The sequence below is a fragment of the Lucilia cuprina genome, chromosome 2, assembly GCF_022045245.1.
Source record: "Lucilia cuprina isolate Lc7/37 chromosome 2, ASM2204524v1, whole genome shotgun sequence".
Classification (NCBI taxonomy): domain Eukaryota; kingdom Metazoa; phylum Arthropoda; class Insecta; order Diptera; family Calliphoridae; genus Lucilia; species Lucilia cuprina.
The window spans coordinates 65,359,678-65,368,408 of NC_060950.1; the positions used below are offsets into that span (position 1 = coordinate 65,359,678).

At 29.1% G+C, this 8,731-nt stretch overlaps 1 protein-coding gene across 1 annotated transcript in view; it reads left to right on the plus strand.

Moving 5' to 3' along the window:
- The first annotated feature begins 1,344 nt into the window (after positions 1-1,344).
- The window catches only part of LOC111681972 (A-agglutinin anchorage subunit), a 31,001-nt gene continuing 23,614 nt past the window's right edge, over positions 1,345-8,731 (plus strand). Inside the window, exon 1 of the mRNA XM_046956105.1 lies at positions 1,345-1,481. The gene's annotated coding sequence lies outside the window, so the exon portion shown is untranslated. The remainder of the gene's footprint in view (positions 1,482-8,731) is intronic.

Here is an 8,731-nt window from a genome sequence, read left to right on the forward strand (position 1 = left end):
GAACTAGAACAGAACTAGAACAGAACTAGAACAGAACTAGAACAGAACTAGAACAGAACTAGAACAGAACTAAAACAGAACTAGAACATAACTAGAACAGAACTAGAATAGATTATAGACTCGATTAGACGATAGACTATACTATAGACTAGACTATAGTATAGATTAAACTATAGAGTAGGCTGTGGATTAGACTATAAATTAGACACTAAACTACACTGTAAACTAGGCTATAGACTTGATTATGAACTACGCTATAGACTGGGCTGTAGACTATAAACTAGACTATCGACTAGACTATTGACTAGAACATAGACTAGACTTTACGCTAAACTTTAGACTACACTTTGGACTAGACTTTAAACTAGACTAAAGACTTCATATGAGACTATAGACCAGATTTTAGACTATACTATAGACTTGATTATAGACTAGGTAGTCTATAGAGTAGACAATAGGCTAGAATATAGGCAAGGCTGTAGTCTAATATTTAGCTTATAGAAGTCAACCATATTTCGAAGGTCGATTGTGTAAATGTTTTCAATATCACTAAGGCTAAAAGGTCAAAGGTCAAGGCTAACTTATATAAGCATTTTAAACTTTAAAATAAATCTGTGACAGTGTTATAAGGAAACTAGTGATTTTAATATTTAAACAATATATTTTAGCTAAAGAAAGTTCAAAATAAAATATAAAAGAGGAAAAAGATGTTAAATTAATTTTAAAAGGTTTAATAAAATAATCAAAAAATTCAAATATTAAAAAATAAAAAAGTGTTCGAGATTAATAATAAAAATTAAAAACCTAACAAAAATTTTACGTACAAAAAGTGTTTTACAACAAATTCTTTAAATGTGCAAAAAATATCAAAATTACACTCAAAGTTTTACAAGTTTTAAAAAGACATTACAAAATTGAAAAGAAAAACAATAAAAATTTAATACAACCGTCTAATATCTTAACCACATACAAATCTCTAAGTGGTCATGCATGATTTGAGCATAACAATTGTCGAGGAGCATACAAAACGTTTAAGTCGCAATTTGGCCTTAACACAAACCCGGCGACGTACCATAACCTTTCAAGATCCCCAGGAGATTGAAATACAAAATCCCGATTCTAAAACTACTATAATAAAGAATAGCAAACAGAAATCCTTTACTTCCACCACTAGCACAGAGAGAGCATTAAGACCAGCCAAGGATCCTGTAACTTCAACTATAACGACCACCACAGTGGCAGTGCCGTATAAGAATTTCAAAATTTGGACTGATTATGATAGAGAACAAAATTTCTTGTTACACATAAAAGAGCAAAAGGATCTAAAGGAGCAGCAACAACAAAGACCAATGAAAAGTATATGATATATGGATGAGGTGGAACCCCAACGCCGTAACAAGGGTTCTAAATTAATCATCGATCTAAATTGATACTAAATTAAGAAAAGAACATTTTTGACAGCTTTGAATTTATAAATTTTTGTAAGTATTTTCTATAAATTAAAACAAAACTTTCAACTTTTTTTGTTGCACATTTGTTTGATTAACGCTTGTGTCCTAGTCTTGAATGTGAAAAAGAAATTGTTCCCATTTTTCTAATACTTGGCCACAAATAAAAACTAAAACAATTGTCCTTCTTTTCACAAATAGTTTTCTTCTGGGTCAAATGACTTGTTTAATATGAAAAGTACTAATATTAGGGTAGTCTACACTAAACTATAGACTAGACTATAGACTAGACTATAGATTAGACTATAAACTAGACTATAGACTAGACTACAGACTAGAGACTAGACTATAGACTGGACTATAGAGTAGACTGCAGACTATACTATAGACTATACTATAGACTAGACTATAGACTAGACTATAGACTAGACTATAGACCAGACTATAGACCAGACTATAGACTAGACTATAGACTAGACTATAGACTAGACTATAGACTAGACTATTGACTAGACTATAGACTAGACTATAGACTAGACTATAGACTAGACTATAGACTAGACTATAGACTAGACTATAGACTAGACTATAGACTAGACTATAGACTAGACTATAGACTAGACTATAGACTAGACTATAGACTAGACTATAGACTAGACTATAGACTAGACTATAGACCAGACTATAGACTAGACTATAGACTAGACTATAGACTAGACTATAGACTAGACTATATACTAGACTATAGACTAGACTATAGACTAGACTATAGAATACACTATAGACTAGACTTTAGACTAGACTATAGACTAGACTATAGACTAGACTATAGACTAGACTATAGACCAGACTATAGACTAGACTATAGACTAGACTATAGACTAGACTATAGACTAGACTATTGACTAGACTATAGACTAGACTATAGACTAGACTATATACTAGACTATAGACTAGACTATAGACTAGACTATAGAATACACTATAGACTAGACTTTAGACTAGACTATAGACTAGACTATAGACTAGACTATAGACCAGACTATAGACCAGACTATAGACTAGACTATAGACTAGACTATAGACTAGACTATAGACTAGACTATTGACTAGACTATAGACTAGACTATAGACTACACTATAGACTAGACTATAGACTAGACTATAGACTAGACTATAGACTAGACTATAGACTAGACTATAGACTAGACTATAGACTAGACTATAGACTAGACTATAGACTAGACTATAAACTAGACTATAGACTAGACTATAGACTAGACTATAGACTAGACTATAGACCAGACTATAGACTAGACTATAGACTAGACTATAGACTAGACTATAGACTAGACTATAGACTAGACTATATACTAGACTATAGACTAGACTATAGACTAGACTATAGAATACACTATAGACTAGACTTTAGACTAGACTATAGACTAGACTATAGACTAGACTATAGACTAGACTATAGACTAGACTATAGACTAGACTATAGACTAGACTATAGACTAGACTATAGACTAGACTATAGACTAGACTATAGACTAGACTATAGACTAGACTATAGACTAGACTATAGACTAGACTATAGACTAGACTATAGACTAGACTATAGACTAGACTATAGACTAGACTATAGACTAGACTATAGACTAGACTATAGACTAGACTATAGACTAGACTATAGACTAGACTATAGACTAGACTATAGACTAGACTATAGACTAGACTATAGACTAGACTATAGACTAGACTATAGACTAGACTATAGACTAGACTATAGACTAGACTATAGACTAGACTATAGACTAGACTATAGACTAGACTATAGACTAGACTATAGACTAGACTATAGACTAGACTATAGACTAGACTATAGACTAGACTATAGACTAGACTATAGACTAGACTATAGACTAGACTATAGACTAGACTATAGACTAGACTATAGACTAGACTATAGACTAGACTATAGACTAGACTATAGACTAGACTATAGACTAGACTATAGACTAGACTATAGACTAGACTATAGACTAGACTATAGACTAGACTATAGACTAGACTTTAGACTAGACTATAGACTAGACTATAGACTAGACTATAGACTAGACTATAGACTAGACTATAGACTAGACTATAGACTAGACTATAGACTAGACTATAGACTAGACTATAGACTAGACTATAGACTAGACTATAGACTAGACTATAGACTAGACTATAGACTAGACTATAGACTAGACTATAGACTAGACTATAGACTAGACTATAGACTAGACTATTGACTAGAATATAGACTAAATTATAGACTAACTATAGACTAAACTATAGACTAAACTATAGACTAAACTACAGACTAGACTATAGACTAAACTATAGATTATACTATAGACTAGACTATAGACTAGGCCATAGACTATAGTATAGAGTAGACTATAAACTATACACTAAACTGGAGTATATGCTAGAGTCTAGTCTCCAGACCATGCACTTGATAATGAAATGTTTAGTGTAAAGTTGAAAAATGTTACAAATTGTCAAGTTTTAATAACCTTTAACTCTAAAGGTTATTCACTAAAGAATGAATTTTTAATGAGTTTTAAAAATAGAATTTATAAATTAATGTGGAATTTCGCCAAAAGTTAGGGTGTTAACCAAAAATTTTTTTTTCACATAAAAATTTACCATGCTAATATTTCAAACAGTTTATATAATATACGTCTAGGAAACTAAACTATAGCCTAACAATATGCAAATGAACAATAACAACTATAACCATATGTTTATACTAAATGTCCAGTTTATAACATAAATTATAACGGCTTGGATTGGAATGAGTAGAAAAAATTGCAAATCACATGCAAAACTTAAATCCCTTAAGGACACTGAATAAATTTTCAGTGAAATTATTATAAGTGTGACAAAATATGTAGATTTTTAAAGGCCATTTTAAAAACATAAAGAACAGGAAAAGCTTTTTTGTGAAGATATTTATTTAAAGTAATAGCTTTTAGTTCATAGGGAATTCTAACAAGTTATTTAATTTCTCAAACTAGGCAAATTAATAATAGAATAGATAAAGAGAATTGTCATATAAAGGAAATAAAAAGTGAATCAGAACTGAACTAAAAGTAAACTAGAACTGAACTAGAACTGAACTAGAACTGAACTAGAACTGAACTAGAACTGAACTAGAACTGAACTAGAACTGAACTAGAACTGAACTAGAACTGAACTAGAACTGAACTAGAACTGAACTAGAACTGAACTAGAACTGAACTAGAACTGAACTAGAACTGAACTAGAACTGAACTAGAACTGAACTAGAACTGAACTAGAACTGAACTAGAACTGAACTAGAACTGAACTAGAACTGAACTAGAACTGAACTAGAACTGAACTAGAACTGAACTAGAACTGAACTAGAACTGAACTAGAACTGAACTAGAACTGAACTAGAACTGAACTAGAACTGAACTAGAACTGAACTAGAACTGAACTAGAACTGAACTTGGAATGAACTAGAACTGAACTAGAACTGAAATAGAACTGAACTAGAACTGAACTAGAACTGAACTAGAACTGAACTAGAACTGAACTAGAACTGAACTAGAACTGAACTAGAACTAAACTGAACTGAAGTAAAACTAGTCTAGAACTAAACTAAAACTAAACTAGAACAGAACTAGAACTAAACTAGAACTGAAATAGAATTGATCTAGAACTGAAGTAGAGTTGTACTAGAATTGAAAGAAATTTATTAACAGATGTTATTAGATCAAACACTTGCCTGTCAGTTTGATTACAGAATTTAAAATGTAAAATATACCAGGGAGTGTTAACGATATTTTTAATTCAATTGTTAATTATAAGTATAAAAACATTTTTGAATATAACATTGTATACGCTTTACACGTTTAAAAAAATCAATCAAATGAAGATGTTTTTACAAAAGTTTTCCGTTAAAAAACACTTTGTTGACAATACAATTTTAACATATTGGCCGTCTGGGTGTAAGTAAAATGTCTATATTTTGACAATGATTAACAACATCTGTTGAATTGCTATTACGCCTACTTTTACGAACACTAACTGGAAATTAATTACTAAGGAATTTGTATATCTTTATAGGTATTTTGTTAGGTCTATTATTTACAAAACTGTGGCTGTTCCACATTTGTAGTACGAAAGCTACTAGAATACTAACAGAATGTTCTAAAACGACCCGTATTCGAACATCTGTTTTTAGCACCAGAAGTTTTTTTTTGCACATTATGGTATTTTGATTTAATCTATACACAATATAAAGCAATTTGTTAATAATAATAAAATATTTTTTTTATTTTGATATAAATTTTTAAGTTCAAGTTTGTGTGATAAAAATATAGAGAAGATCGCATGCTCATGTTATATTTTTCCAGCTACCTGAGCAGTATTTTCTTATTTATATCTATGTGTGTATGTACTTATACATATGTATTTTTTTAATTTTATTTACTTAAACATTTAGCACACATTTAGTACATGTGTGAGAATTTAATTTAAATATGGCAAGATCATGAAAAGCATAAATGTTTAAAAAGATATATTACTATGAGACAAACAGTTTGGTAGAAAACATGAAAATCTGGAGTCAAATGTTAACTTTCTCAACCATTTTTAAAGTTGTATTGACAATTGATTTATAGACACGATCTAATTCAGTTCTAGTTCAATTCTAGTCCAGTTCTAGTCCAGTTCTAGTTGAGTTCTAGTTCAGTTCTAGTTCAGTTCTAGTTCAGTTCAGTTCTAGTTCAGTTTTAGTTCAGTTCTAGTTCAGTTCTAGTTCAGTTCTAGTTCAGTTCTAGTTCAGTTCTAGTTCAGTTCTAGTTCAGTTCTAGTTCAGTTCTAGTTCAGTTCTAGTTCAGTTCTAGTTCAGTTCTAAATTATGAAAATCATGAGTCAAATGTTAATTTTCTTAACAATTTTTAAAGTAATATTGACAATTGATTTATAGACACGATCGCCTTGCATTCGATAAACTATCAGTTAGAGTTAATCAATTATTTGTAATTTTTTTTAAAAATTTTATAAAAAAAAATATTTCCGCTTTTACAATTATTAAATTCATCATGTCGAAACAATATCTATAAATCAATATTGAAATTCCTCTGAAAGAAACACAGAGAGCTAAACAAAATAAAAACTTGACATTTAATCTTCAACAAAAACCCCCTAACAATGGGCCACACTGGCCCTTCAATCGGTGTAGTCAGCTGGTATATCTGGTTTCGTATGATCTACCTAAACCCTAGAGCATTTAAGCTTCCAAAATTCCATGACTTTAAAAACTTACTTGGTATAACATCTTTCCTGAATTCCCATTTTAATAATCTAGTTGAACTCTAATTATGCCAATTTTCATAAATATTGTTTACGATAGAATTTGCTTTAATAAATAAAACACATTAAACTTTATTTGCTCTCATTATAATTTAAAAAAAATTCAATATAATATTTGTTAAAATAACTGTGTTTTTATATTTGTTGACTTATTTATTGACGTCATATTATTTTATTTTTTTATGAGGCAAATAGCAAAAATTTAAACAGAGAAAAATAGTTACAATATTTACAAATGAAAAATAATTGTTAATAACAAAAGAAATTGTCATAAAATAAAAATAAAACATATATTTTTAATTAAATGAATAGGCATAAACTATCTAAATACAAAAAGAATTTGAAGAGTAATGAAAAGGTAAATACCCATTATACGATGGTTGTTTAAATCAATTTTAAATTGTTTAGATCTTGTCCAGTTCGAGTTCTGTTAGAGTACAGTTCTAGTTCAATTCTAGTTCAGGTCTAGTTCAGTTCTAGTTCAGTTCTAGTTCAGTTCTAGTTCAGTTCTAGTTCAGTTCTAGTTCAGTTCTAGTTCAGTTCTAGTTCAGTTCTAGTTCAGTTCTAGTTCAGTTCTAGTTCAGTTCTAGTTCAGTTCTAGTTCTAGTTCAGTTCTAGTTCAGTTCTAGTTCAGTTCTAGTTCACTTCTAGATTTCTGTTGCAATTCTTGTTCAGTGCTATTGTTCACACAAATCACTTCAAAATTGTTTGCTGGGTTTCAACTAAAAACATTTAAATAAATCATAGTGTTGACAAGCTTAGTAAAGTAAGTAAAATTTTAAAATTAACATGACACTCGACTATTATATGTTAATTAAATTTACTGATCATCACAATTTGTTTATTTATTTTTTTGAACAGAAGAAAAAAATGTTTTCAAAATTTCAACTTAAACAAATATATTAAAATTCTTTTTGCTTAAGATTAAAAAAAAACGCATTTAAAATATTTATCTCATATTGCTATAACTAAAAGAATATGTTTGTGTTTTTATTTTGTACAGAACGGTATTTTTCTCTTTATGTGTCATTTAGCTAAATGTTTTGATAAAAATTGACACCAAAACCTTTGTTGTTCTGTTCAGAACACGTGTCACACTCAATCAATCTTAATATACATTCGATTAAATATCAGAAAAAAAACAAACAAATATTGAAATATGTTCATTATTATTTATTAAATTGCTATGGGTCATGATGATGATGACAAATGTATAATTTAGTCCGTCATATGGTTGTTGAATTTGTATGATTTGGCAAATTTTAATTGTCGTTTCTACAGGTATATATTTATAAGTATCGAACTATTTTTGGAAAATAATGCAGTCAATCATTCTCATTTTAATTATTTATATCATTTGACATAATTTATTAACAATTTGGGAAGGGAAGGTGTACGAAAATCTAAATGATGTTTTGTAAAACAATTTTCTTTTATATAGAAATTTCATATACCCTGCAGTGTTCCATATCTACAAATACATTCTTTGATGATGGCTATTATTCTCTATGATATAATTGTAAATCAGGTCAAAATTATTGATTATTTTTATTCATTGATAAAAAATTTATGAATTATTTACTTAGAGAAACGCATTAAAATTTGTTGCTTTATTTGTTTAACTTTTTAGCAAATTTATCTACAAATTTTCCTCTTAAGGTGCAAATTAATATTTAATTTGATTTATTTTATATTTTATTTTCAATTAATTAAATTTGTAGGTATTTTTGCTTAAAATATCTAAAAATATGGAAGTTAACGTCAATTATTAAAGAGTACGATTGCTAACTAACTAACTAACTAACTAACTAACTAACTAACTAACTAACTAACTAACTAACTAACTAACTAACTAACTAACTAACTAACTAACTAACTAACTAACTAAC